We start from the raw sequence: 13977 nt of genomic DNA on the forward strand, positions 1-13977 counted from the left end.
GATACAAATACAAAGAGGTTTGAAAGGGAGAGCACAATGTATTCAAAGGTAAAAATTTGGTTGGCAGGAATTATTATAAAATGCACAGACATGCAGGAGTAGTGCATTGACAAAGCCATGATAGACTCAGATGCTCATTGAGATATGATTTAAATGATTTGGGCTTATTATTCTGCTTGGGATAGAAGAGTTTTTCAAATTTTAGCAACATAGTTGGAAGTCAGTGTATCACCTGCTGTATTTAGAGATTTAATTATGGCGAGTTGCATTTTATCTCTGCAGCAAAGAGTTCTCTTGGAATCCTAGAGCTGAATCTTATCTTTTAGAACTGGGCTTTTGTCTAGATTATGTATTATACTGTGTAGAAAACAAGCTGCTGACTGAATAACAGTGCAAGCACAACATTCATCAGAAACTCACAACCTAGGACCTTTAGTTACCTGAAGGGAAAACACAAATAATTCAGAAAAATGCTATAGTTAGAAGCTGAAAGGAACTGGAAGAATGCATGTTACCAATGTGAAAATATAATAATTTACATAATCTGATATAGTTTGCATCAACATTAACACAAGTAATTAACCAAAGAAGAGCACTGTTCTTTAAGTGACAAGTTCATAAAGTTATAAATTCAAGCAGAGAATGTGTGTAACAATGTAAAGCTTCTGGGAATGAATTACATTCATCTGTACAGCTTAGTTCTATTATTTATAGAAGAAGAATGAATATGTATGTTTTGGCAAATATCTCTTTTTTCGTTCCCTCTCTCTTTCTCTACATATAAGTATATGCATAATTAGAAAAAGAAGGGGAAGGAAAGAAACAAAAAACTTTGTGAATCAGATTTCATATACAATTATTCATCAGGCAGAAGCTTTTGGAAAGACAAGTCCTAGTCAACATATGGGACAAGAGCATCAAAAGACTGTGTGCTTCAACTACAAGTCTTCTTTTCTGATATGTGTCCCAGGAGGTCTGGATACAGCCGGTGTAGACTTCATGCTAACACATTATCCTAACATGCTGATAATGGGTATACTAAAAATTAATATATAGTACACTGTACACATATTTTCACTTATCTTCACTCTGTGTGTCATCAAAGTTTGTTCCTGCTCTTGAAACAAGTTTATGTACAAATTCCTCTAACTCTGCCCTACATACTGTACTTACTTAGCAGTAGTAAAAGTAATTTACTACACCTGTAAAATATACACACATACAACAGAAACACACCTCACATACATTATCTAAAACATGTTTCCAAAATCCAAATTCAGACATATTTTAAAGAAAAAAAAAGAAATAAAAGGAAAGAAGAAAACATAACTAAAACATGGATGCTGTTTTTATTCATTGCATTGTGAAAAAAAAACTTCAGATATTTCTTTACATACCCTCTTTTTGCTTTTTTTTGTTTAAAGTCCATAGGATTTTCTGTTAAATTTACTTGTAGTGGTAAATTCTTCAAGTTCTGTTGGAGATAGTCTGAGGAAAGCTTTTCTTCTGATATTTTGAGGTGGTCTGACAAAGTAGGTTTCCATTTGATTTTCTTGGCATGTTCTTTGATGTTCTTTGTCAAAGGAGTTTTTTTTTTTTTTATTTAGTTATTTTTTTATTTGGCATTTGGTTATTGGGAAAGTCCATCTGGGTCATGAGGTACTCAATTTCAGCAGAGGCCTGGGGAAACATCTCCAGATACATACTGTTTACAGAATGAAAAAAATAGACAGACATAATAAAGTCATAATGTTCAAGCACAAATATGAAAATAACACATTAGTTTGTCAGACTGAAAACTTAACAGACATAATAAAGTCATAACATTCAAGCACAAAATTTCAAAAACTACACATTATTTTGTCAGAAAAAAACTCAAAAGACATAATAAAGTCTTAGTGTTCCAGCATAAATTATATGAAAAGCCAGATAATATGAAGATGCAGCATTATTTACTTAATAGATGATTATCATAATGATTATTAACATTTTAGAGGTCATGAAATATGGTAGCAGATTATATTAGTGAAAGCATAGGACAGTACGAGTAAAGAAGGGTAGTGGGTGATAAAGGGGATGGTAGGAATAGATGTTTCAAAGGTGTGAGTGTAACCTCAGACGAGTATGTATAGAGGAAGGGATGGTAAGGTAAGTTAGTAGTGGGGATAAAGAGAGTAGAGGGAGAAAAAGATATGAGTACCTCTACCTGGGCTCATACAGGAGCAAATCCAAGCTTTGATGAAGTATTATTTTATAGAGGTTTTGAAGAAATGCAAGTTTGTACCAGTTTTGATAGTTAAAGGAAGGAGTAAAGGCTTAGGCCTGAGGTTTTCTTAGGTTTATAGGTTTTGCAGTGAAGGACAATATTGGTCATTTAATAGTCTGAATGCTAGAATGTAAAGGAGGAAAGTGTCTCTCCTTTCCACTGGAAGCAAGTTATATTTGTTTATTATATCATTATATATTATTATCAGAGAATAATGGTTGTGTAAAGAGCCAAGATGAATGAAATGCAGAATTGTTATTCTCTGCCTATGGTAAGATGTGTATGGTTTGAGAAAAATGTAAGGCTTTGACTGGGAGTGAGTATTCCAGCATTCACTAGTTTGACTGTCATAGCTTCTATAATTAAAATGCATGAAACTCTGAGGTCTACTATAAGCTAAATGGGCATCTTTTTGGGACTGGCATTCAATGTAGGGTACAGTATTTCTGCTACATGACAAATGATGCTTGTTGGGATGGGTCAAAGAAATGAAGAGACTGAAATGATGTATCCTTTTTCTTCCAAAGATCATCAGTGTATACTTTTTGGTACTCAATGTTAACTTGATATTCTGCCTCAAATTCCACAGTAGTGCAAAGCCATTTTGCAATAGTTAGAAAACTCCATCTGTGCTTAGGAAAAATGTTGTCTACATGCAAGATTTTATTTAAGTTTGGCATTTTCCAAGGGAGGCAATCATTTAATAAAGACAAGAGTAGTGGCTTAAGTGCTTATCTTTTTGGAATGCCCTTCATGTTGGGTATGTGGTTTGGATAGATAATATTTTTGATGCTGAATTTCTATTTTGTAGACATTTTCTAAACCACTTACACACTTCATCTGTGAAATGGCTTTTCTTTAGTTTCTATAGTAGAATCGTATGATAAAAACTCTCAAGAGACGATTTGGATCTATAAACATTGCACCTGTTTATTTACTATCATCAACATTGTTGTAGAAGGTATTACTGTATAGATAGTGGAAATATTGCATTTGGGTATAAAGATATATTGCTAATTGATAAGGACAAAAAATAGGTGATGTCAAATATTTGTTTATAGATATTTTTTCTTATAGATTGGCTGTTGGATCCACAGTTTTCATAAATGTCAGAGGAGTAGTTATTTCTTCACTTCTTAGACTAAGAAGGAATGGTTGTATTGCGTAATAAATAGGTTTGAGGTTGTGAGGAATATTATTCAGTTCCTATTTTACTTTTTAATGTGGTAGCACTGAGCTAAAAATATGGGGTTGTTAAAGAATTTATATAAAACTATTACTGGTGTGAGAAAAGGTGCATTACTGAATGTGATGCTGTATTTTATTTCTTGAATAGTCTTATCGTGAACACCCAGTGTATTTATTTTTATTTTACATATTTTGTAGCTGCATAGGTTTTTCTCAGTGCACCAGAATTGTTTGGTATTATGCATGTGGGTTTTGTTGGAGTTCCTAGTATTAGAATGAGTTTGCTTTATCTGTGGTGGTTTTAGATGATTTTCAAAGACTTAGATAGCTCACTTCCTAGTTTGGGTTGTCAAGGTCTTGTTTCCATGCTTTCCTTGCCTAGTCCTAGCTCATTAACATTTATGAAATTAGTGAGGTTAGCCAGGGAACTTTGTTTGCTTAATGTGTTCTTCTTCTTTTTAGAGGGTATACATTATTTTGAATAAGGAGTAACCAACTGAAAATATGGACACTGACTCATCTGGGACAAGTGGTTATATGAAGTATTGATGTCTTAAATTATAATTACTTAATTTTGCTTCACCTGTGAAGAGATGTCTAAAATGCTTTTAAATTGACAGATACATGAAGAAAGTGGCATTATACATTGGGACAATATATCGTTTAGTGTGCCTAGCCAGGGTCATAACTTGCAACCTCTTAGAGCAAGAAATCTGGACAAATGCCCCCAAATAGGGACAATTTTTAAATATTGCTCTTACAAACTAAGAAATTTGATAGAATAACAGGCTTTGCATTAACATATATTTTCTGAAGGATATGACTTCTGAAACACAAGTGTCTGTAATTATTTTCTGGCTTCAGTCTTCAATGATTTGCCTATAATTTCTCAGAAAACCACAATTTTATGAGAAATCAACCATAAATTTGAGGCATAAATCTGGACATTTTGCAAAAATCTGTACGGTTGAGAGATATGGGCAGGATACAATGAATAAGAGCTAAACTGTGTATCATTTTTGGCATTACTGCATTGGATCAGCTTGCATTTTAAATTGCCATCCACACTGATGATGGTTAATATCACCCCTATCATGGTCTAGTTCCAAATCCATCCATAGAAAGTGTTCTAGTTTGGAGTGATAGCTGGAGGAAATTAGAAGTCATATTTTAACTAGGATTCTGTTATACCTATAAACATATGATTGTATATCTCCAACTAAGACTTAAACTGTGGTCATTTCTTGGAAATGCTGCAAGTTTTAAGGTTGCAAATGTAATTTGTTTAGATCCAATATTTAACTGAACATCTCCAGCTAGCAGGCAAGTGTCTGAAGTATGTTTGGCAATGAGAATATAGATTTGCATGCAATGAACATACTTGTGGTTTTCATGATTACTGTAATGCATGTATCCTTCAATATATGGGTGCATGTTGTATCGTTAACCCAACCCAAGGGTATGAAGAGGAATAAAATATGTGTTAATCAGGGTCATGATGAGAGCGATATGCTGGAAATTATCAAGAGTGTGATAGGAAATATGGCCATATTATATGTGGTGTAGCAGTACGTATTACAACAGTGTTAAGAAAATGCTGGTGGTGTGGTTTCAGAACTTAAGCGAGAAGGTTACCTGGGTTTATCAGGTGGTAGTAATAGTTATATTTGAGAGAAGTGGGAGGATGGTTTCTAATGACAGTCTAGCTAAAAAGGAGGTTTAGTACATTGGTACAATGCAGTGATAGTGTGACAAATGCAAATATGAATAAGATGAGCAAGTATATTTACATGAGCATTATGGAAATGTGTAAAGCATATGTTACAGCATCATACTAAATGTGAGGATATGGGGACTGTTGTGGAATTGGGGTCAGAATCCATGGCTGTGGATAACAACTTCCATCCATGTAAGATAAAACCAGCCAGGTTGCACAGGCACAGCACAGCAGTACGTGTCTGAAAAACAACATCTCCCAAAGATTGAAGCAAACCAGAAAGAGCAGGAAAAGGTAAGTCCACTAGCACCCCTGTGCTTGTACAGGCACATTATAACTGTGACAATCAAGTAGAGGATCCCAAAAGACTACACAAAAGAGCTCCTTACATAATTTGATGCAGAGGACTGAAATGCAGTTATATAATCTTGGATGGACCACAGTGATCTAATAGGTACAATTAGCACTAGTAACTAATTAATACAAAACAATTGCTGCTCATTACATGGGGTCTATATTATATCCTCGAAGAGGCATTCCATTGAATGCCTCTTCATCGACACTTAAACAGGGACAGCAGAAAACACAGAACATTCACATCAGTGATTTCTTTCCCTGGGACGATTTATTTACCTGGGAAAGACATCTCTTGGCCATCCCTGTTAGTTTGCTGTTTTCCCCACTGTAGTGTGATCTTGGAGTTGGTATATTTAGTTGGGGGGGTGAAGCCCCCCACTTTATTATGTTTGCTGTGATGTGTTTTTGTTTTGAGGGTAAGCAATTTCTTTTCCAGGGAAAGAAATCACTGATGTGAATGTTCGGTGTTTTCTGCTTTCGTTGTTTAAGTGTTGATGAAGAGGCGTTCAATGGAATGCCTCTTCGAGGATATAATATATACCCCATTACATGCACCACTCAATTGAAATTATACCTGCATCAGGTTGTAGTGCTATTTAAATTACTTTTTTGTCTCTCTGGCGCTAATTCTGGAAATATTTTATAAGCGTTACAGGAGAAAGTTGTTTTGTTTTTTCTATTAATGCAGACACATACCCCTGGAATAAACGAATAGTGAGTTACTCCACCTAAAATTCAGTCACAGAAAATAGTGAGAGAATATGTGGCAGAAAGAAACAGTGACTGTAGTTAAAATTTCAAAAAAAAGGTGTTGTAAATTTTGCTTGAAAGATGCATGTGTTAGAAAAGACTATTGAACATAGTGAGAAGAAAATAAGGAAATGTACAAGAGTTTGTGACTAGCTTGCTGCCAGTTTAAAAAAAAAAATCATAAGCACATTATTCTATTATAATGCAAACAGGAGAATGATGGTTTGTAACCCTTTACAATTACAAATAAATGCTTTCAAACTGTGTGGTTAACACGTCAATATTTATAATGTAAAAAACATGAGAAGAATAGTCTAGTAGCAGAGATCAAACTCAAACAATTGCATTCAAGCTTTCTGTCTAGTCTGTTTAAATACTTTACTGCTAAGTAGCTAATGATGGATTTCTAATTTACCATAAAAATATCCAATATAAGTCATGCTAAAACATTAATCAAGTAGATTCATAGTTTTAAATCTCTGTGTTATCATTAAATTACTAATTTACAGCAAAATATCTGATTAAGTAGCCATTTAACATAAATAATCAGACTATCATAATTCAGGATTATGACATGGTCCATTTGTTTTCAAAAATTACACATTTACTGTAATAATTTAAATCAGCACCCTTACAAATATATAGGTTAATGGCTGATCTTATCATTTTGATCAAAAAGCAACGGAGTTGCTGTCATACTGCCAGTCCAGCTATCTGGAATTTTGTAAATAATTCTGTGTCATTTGTGAATATTGATATGCTCTATTCAGAATTGTATGTTATGTATTGAGCTAAAATGTAACCACAGCATGCCCTTCTGGCTTAGAATAGAAATGTATCTAAACTATTGTAATTGTGTAACTGTATATGGTTTAACAGTAGAAACTGGGACATAAAAGGTTAACTTGCAAAACTTCAAGGAAATAAGTTGAAATTAAATTGTTTTATGATTGTGCTACAAAAGATATCTCTCAGTTTCAGTCTAGCAGATACAGTGTCTAGATCTAGATGTTTTTTGTATTGTCTTGGAAGAGAAGTAATTACTAGGTTTGAAATGCAGAAGTGCTTTATTGTTTTATGACTTTCAGGATCTGAAAACATTTGAGAGATATGTATTTTTTACAGAAAGATGCTAAAAATGCTTGTACTATCTGACAATGGGGGTAGCTTGGGAACTAAAGTCAGGTGACAAAAAGTGATGTGATACAAGCTAACCCAGCAGTAATATTTGGTATTAACTTAAGAAGTCTCAGAGATAGATGGGCCAGTTTGTATTTTGTCTTGAACCTAACAAGAACATCCACTCATCATCACATCTGCACTTGCCTTGCTCTGTAAGTTAGTTTTTAGGGCATAGTAACTCTTTTATATATAGTTAGGAATATAATAAAGATTAGTTTAGATGTTTTCTGTATTTATCTAAGACTGTCCTGCAATGTTGTTTTAAATATTTCCTGTGATTTTTGAACACTGATGTAACTGATTACTTACTGAGTACTGTTGTGTTCTTTTATTATTTATTATTAAATATATTAAAACCTTTTAATTGTGGCTGGTCTGTTAGAGATATTTAAGCTCTTAGTGTACTTGCATATCTATTTGATGACACTGTACAGGTCACTCCTAAATAGCCTTGCTCTTGGTCAGATTGCCATTTGGATTACTAGTGACATTACACAGTAGGATTGGACACCCTTTGTTAAGGTCCTTAGAGTAGCTGATAAAGACTTGGCTGGTGGCAGTTGGAACTACCTTATAGTCTTTGCAGAAGGGGGCATAGCTAGTAAACTTGTGCCAGTCTTTCCCAGGTGTGTGAGTGTGTATGTGTGTGATTGTATAAAAATCAAATCTCAAAGTGTGTGTGTATGTCAGCTACTTGGGCAGGGGCATGAATCACTGGTTGCACAGAGAGGGAGCTGGAGGTTTTGGCTTGGTCACTCAGCTGAGATCTCAACCTTATAGTTGTGCTAGTGGCAAGTCTTATTGGGGATCTGGAGAAAGAGGGAGAAACCAGACCCAGACTGACTGTGATCTCTGTATGCCCTTAAGGGAAATTGCACGTTACTGTGTGTGTACTTGTCAATCCCCCCAGTGTGTATGTTCCCCACTAATTCCAGTGGTGAGGATTGAGGCTGCTTCATTACTGGGCCAGTGCTGGGACATCACACTTGCATTCAGAATCATTCTTATATATTTTTTCCCATAGTAAACTGCTGTGAACCCCATCCAAACAATAGAAATAATTGCTAAATCTAAATAAACAGGCAAATGTTTCAAGAGGGTGGAGATTATTCTATTAAAAACTAGTAATTACTATGTCACTGTCAACTCAAATACATAATCATCTCTTTGATGAGGAGGAGTAACTGTATTATAATGCTAGTGCTTCCTATTTAACTGAGAAAAGAGAAACACCTAATTCAATGGATCACAGATCACAGGACACTAGGATCAACTGGCTTACTGTAAAAGCCCTCATACAAGCATGAGCTTATCCATCTGCAGAGGCACACCTCAGCAGCACCTGTCTGAAAAACATCCATATCTGTTGAGAGACCAGCACTAGTAACTACATAGGAGTCAATATGTAAACCATCACTATGCATCATGTCTGGAAGTAGTCATTCTTTCTTTTCAATAACTAGTGCTAGACTGGCTATCATGTCACTTAAATGAAACAGTCAAAATACTTCATATATCTTCAGGGTCTACTATCAAAGTCTCCTTCCAACCTTTAAGTACTGTGACAAGCTCACCATCCTTTGCTATGTCTCAACAATCTGCTTTCACATCATTTGTGGCCAGTCTAATTGCATTAAGTGTTCTAATGTAATGTGGGATCTGCCTCTATAAGTTGATAGCACAGCCTATGAGAGATGTAAATAGTCAAGAAACGTGGAAGCAAACCTGTTGCATTAGGCCACTATACTATTCTAGCATACTATACCACTATACTATTCTAACATGTCCAAAGGTCACTTGTCAATCTCCTCTCCGGTCCAGCTGGTGAATCTGGGAATCTTGAGGCAATGTTACAACTGCCTCATGTACACAGACAACCCTCTCCTCCTCCCAACAAATTCCAACACGTGATTGATGCAACCATATAGCCAAACTGGAGGCTAAGCTCTCTCAACTCAGTACTGGCGTAACCAGTCAGGAGGAGAAGGAAACCACACTCACTACAATTCCAGTCTCACATAGACCTACCACAACACCAGACCAAACACATAAGCACACAAAAACATACTCAGAGGCTCTAAATAAAAATCTGCCTAAGCAGCAGAGACCTCCAAAGCAGACACCCAAGCGACCGCTACCCCAAAACAAAACACGTGCAACACATAGCTCACAAAGCCAGTGTGCCGAACAGTCACAGCCCTTAAGGCTAAACAACACACCTGATACACTTGTAATAGGTGACTATCGTCAAGCACACTGACGCCCCGCCACCAGGCTGAACAAGGAGAAGGTCACAGTGAGCTGCCTGTCGGGCGCTAGGATCCGCCACATAACACAAACACTCATGTCACTCCAAGGCAAGTACAAATATGACTCAGTCATTGTCCATGCTGGTGTGAATAACCTGAGACGTACCTCTCTGGACTACATGAAAAGAGACATAGAGGAGCTCTCTGAGCATGTAGCCCAGGCCGGTATGACCCTGACCTTGAGTAGCATCTTACCCTCACCAAGAATGATGCCACAATATGAAGACAAGATGATCAATTTCAACAATTGGCTTAAGTACTGGTGTCATTCAAAGGGGATCCAATGCCTGTCAGCCTGGGATGACATGCTCGACAAGCCACGATGCTTCGCTAGGGATGGCTTGTACCTCTCACCCCTGGGCTTTCGGATATTGGCAAATGCTCTTGCTACCACCATAGTGCCTTTTTTAGGCAAGGCTCAAAAGACAAACCCACCTCCATAGGTATCACAAGGGATAAGAAACTAAGAGTAATGCTACTCAATGCCAGAAGTCTAAACCTCAAGATGCACGCACTCGAAACTCTCCTTAGCATGGAGAACATCGATATCTGTGCAGTAACAGAAACCTGGTTCAAGGCTCCCGAGAGCACCCCAGCACTACCAGGTTATAACTCATACCATGCTTTTTGGCCCCAAAACTTGGACCGAACCACAAAAGGAGGGGGAGTATCAATATTCGTCAAAGATACCCACACCAGGTTGGTGGTACAGCAGGAAGCATCAGAGACTATCCATGTGCAACTAACAGTGGGTAAAACTGCCTTCCAGTTTATAGCCTGCTACAGACCACCTTCCCAAACCCAGGAACCCCAATTGGCCTTCCTGAGAACACTGGAAAATATGAAGGTATCTCCAAACACCATTATATTGGGCAACATCAACTACCCAAACATAGACTGGGAGCATTACTCTAGCTCCAACACCCTAGCCCAAAGCTTCCTAGAATTTATAAACTCAAATGCTATGGAACAACTTGTTACCACTTCCACAAGAGGGGAAAACATACTGGACCTGATCATCACCAACATGGGGACTATATGCTCCAGACCAGAAGTGTATCCCTCACTGGTAAGATCAGGCCATAAACTAATCTCACTGGATATTCACATCCCGACCCCACCCTCTGCCCAGAAAACCACAGTCAAAAACTTATCTAAAGCAAATTTCACACTCCTCAAAACCAAGGTGGAATCCTTCAAAGCCCCCAGGATTGTGGAAAATATGGCTCAGACCGCAGAATCCTTTTTATAAATCTATGAATGAACACTTCAGGAATGCATAGATCATGCAATCCCAAATAAAACCAAGACCCAATCCTCCAAAGGCAGACGTCCTCCAGCCATAAACGAACTATACAATAGAAGGAGGAAGCTACTACATGATAGAGCAAAATCCCAAAAAGGGAAGGCATCTCTGATCAGTATTAGCAAAAAACTACGGGCACTCATAAAATCGTCAAAGGCCAGCTTCGAGAGAAAAATTGCACAGGACACTAAGGATAATCACAAGGCTTTGGAGGATTGGGTCTGAGCCATATTTTCCACAGGCCCGGGGTTAGGAAGACCTTCTATATTGCCCACCTTATCATGAAGGGTTTCACATCTAGATCAAGAGAGGTCATTGTGCCCCTGTACTCTTCTCTTATCAGGCCAATGATTGAGTACAATGCCCCATTTGGGATGTATCTCACCCAACACCTGCAGCAGTTGGAAAGACCCCAAAAGTTCCTCACCAAGAGGATAAAGGGTCTTAAACATATGTCATATGCTGCCCGACTGAAAAAACTCCAGCTCTATTCAGTCGCATACCGCCTACTCAGAGGTGATCTGTGCCTGACGTAAAGGCCATGTCCAATCCAGAATTAATGGACATGCTACACCTCAAAAAATCCAAATCCATCAGAGCCACGAGAACAAGAGACTTAAACCTCAACACAGAAATAAATAGGACGTGCTGGAGGGACAGATTCATAACCCAGAGGCTGCCTACACTCTGGAACAGAATCCCAGTCCATGTTAGGCAGAGCCCCTCACTGACTCTATTCAAGAGAATCTCGACGAGTGGATGGGAGATCGTAGGTTTACCCCGGTAGTCATCTCTGTGTCACTACTAGACAGAGGCACAGTAAACTAAACCCTAACAGGGCTTAGTATACTCATCCTAAGGGGTGGTGAAAGCCACACACACACTCTGGCTAAGCTTATAAATGCCCTAGGGCAGATAGCCTAGTATGAACCCATGAACCTATGTTAGGAACCTGGGTAGGAATTCCCAGATATGCTCAGAATTAGTCCAAAATGACAAAAAATTCACCGAACCCACAGACATTGCCAACATCCTAGCTGACAGGTTCAGCGCAAACTTCTCCCCCTCCCCACCAAAAGGGCAAATATCTATCCCAGCAGAGTGTTGCCCCCCTGACATCTCAGATGCTCAGGTAAGAGCCGCCCTCTCCAAAGCAAAAAACACAGCATCAATGGGACCAGACGGTGTCCCGGGCTGCATCCTACATGAACTCCAAGAAGAGCTAAACCCAAACATAAAACTACTGTTCAATCTCAGCCTTACTACAGGATATGTACCCAAAGAGTGGCGTACAGCAACAGTGGTCCCTCTCCACAAAGGTGGTGCCTCAACAGATCGTGGAAACCATTGCCCCATAAGCCTGACTAGCTTGGTCTACAAAGCTATGGAAAGGATCATCATGGACCTCATAAATAAAGATATTGTGGACCTACAGACACTGAATCCTACCCAGTTCAGCTTTGTTAAGGGCAGATCCTACCTCTTAAACCTGGTCGATTTCTTTGAAACAGTCACCAATGCCATTGACAAGATGAAGGTGGTCCACACAGCCTACCTGGACCTCACAAAAGCCTTCGATACAATACCCCACTCAGGCATTATACACAAGCTCACCAGCCTATGTCACTAGATGGGTTGCAAACTGGCTCAAGGACAGAACCCACATGGTTAGCATTGCTGGAGCCATGTCAGACTCCAAACCAGTTACAAGTGGCATCCCACAAGGCTCAGTCCTGGGACCTCTCTTGTTCGGTATATATTTCTCAGAGGTACAGGCCAACACGGAAGGACTGTGGCTGACTAAGTTTGCAGATTACTGCAAACTGGGCGCCATAATCGACTCTCCAGCCGACACAAGCATACTCCAAAAAGGCCTCATAAAACAGACAACTGGTGCCAGAGCCATGGCCTCAAGCTAAACGCCAAAAAGTGCATAGTCATCCCCTTTGGCAAAAACAAAGTGCCCATAAATTACCACATAGGTTGTAATCCATTAAGTACAGAAGAAGTAATTAGGGACCTGGGGACCCAAGTTGATAGCAATCTCTCATTTGACAACCACGTGGCCAAAGTGTCTAGAAAAACATTTTATATAGCCCATGTAATCATGAAGGGATTCACATCTAGATCAGAGGAGGTCATCGTGCCTTTTTACTCATCCCTCACCAGGCCCATAATTTAGTACAATGCCCCTTTTGGGATGTACCTTACCAGACACCTGCAGCAACTGGAAAGACCCCAAAAGTACCTCACCAAGAGGATCAAAGGGCTCAAACAGTTGCCATATGCTGCCCGGTTAAAGAAACTCCAGCTCTACTCAGTGGCATACCGCCTGCTCAGAGGCGATCTGTGCCTGACGTATAAAGCCATGTCCAATCTGGAATTAATGGACATGCTGCACCTCAGAAAATCCAAATCCCATCGAGCTATGCGCTCGAGAGACTTGAACCTCAGCACTGAAATAAATAGGACATGCTGGAGGGACAGATTCATAACCCAGAGGTTCCCTTCACTCTGGAATAAAATCCCAGTCCAGGTTAGGTGGAGTCCCTCATTGACTCTCTTCAAGAGGAATCTTGATGAGTGGATGGGAGATCATAGGTTTACCCCGGGTATCACTTCTGTGTCACTGTTAGACAGAGGCACAGTATACTAACCTCGAAAAAGGGCATAGCAAAATTAATTTAAAATGGGTGGCGAAAGCCAAACAAACTCTGGCTAGGCTTATAAATGCCCTAGGGCAGATAGCCTAGTATGAACCTATGAACCTATGAATCTGTAAACGTCATATCTCCACAATACTACATAAAGGCAGAAAAGGAAAGTTTGCCAAAGCCTTCAAGAGTATATTCTAAAAGAGCTCTGCCTGCAGCACATATGGTAATGCCTACTTCTTCTCCAT

At 38.7% G+C, this 13977-nt stretch overlaps 1 long non-coding RNA gene across 1 annotated transcript in view; it reads right to left on the reverse strand.

Moving 5' to 3' along the window:
* Positions 1 to 1330: 1330 nt before the first annotated feature.
* The window catches only part of LOC122803278, a 42769-nt gene continuing 30122 nt past the window's right edge, over positions 1331 to 13977 (reverse strand). The window contains exon 2 of the long non-coding RNA XR_006365089.1: positions 1331 to 1705. This is a non-coding gene — a long non-coding RNA (uncharacterized LOC122803278). The remainder of the gene's footprint in view (positions 1706 to 13977) is intronic.

Source organism: Protopterus annectens, chromosome 5.part1 (genome assembly GCF_019279795.1).
Source record: "Protopterus annectens isolate FY-2018-M chromosome 5.part1, PAN1.0, whole genome shotgun sequence".
Lineage (NCBI taxonomy): Eukaryota > Metazoa > Chordata > Ceratodontiformes > Protopteridae > Protopterus > Protopterus annectens.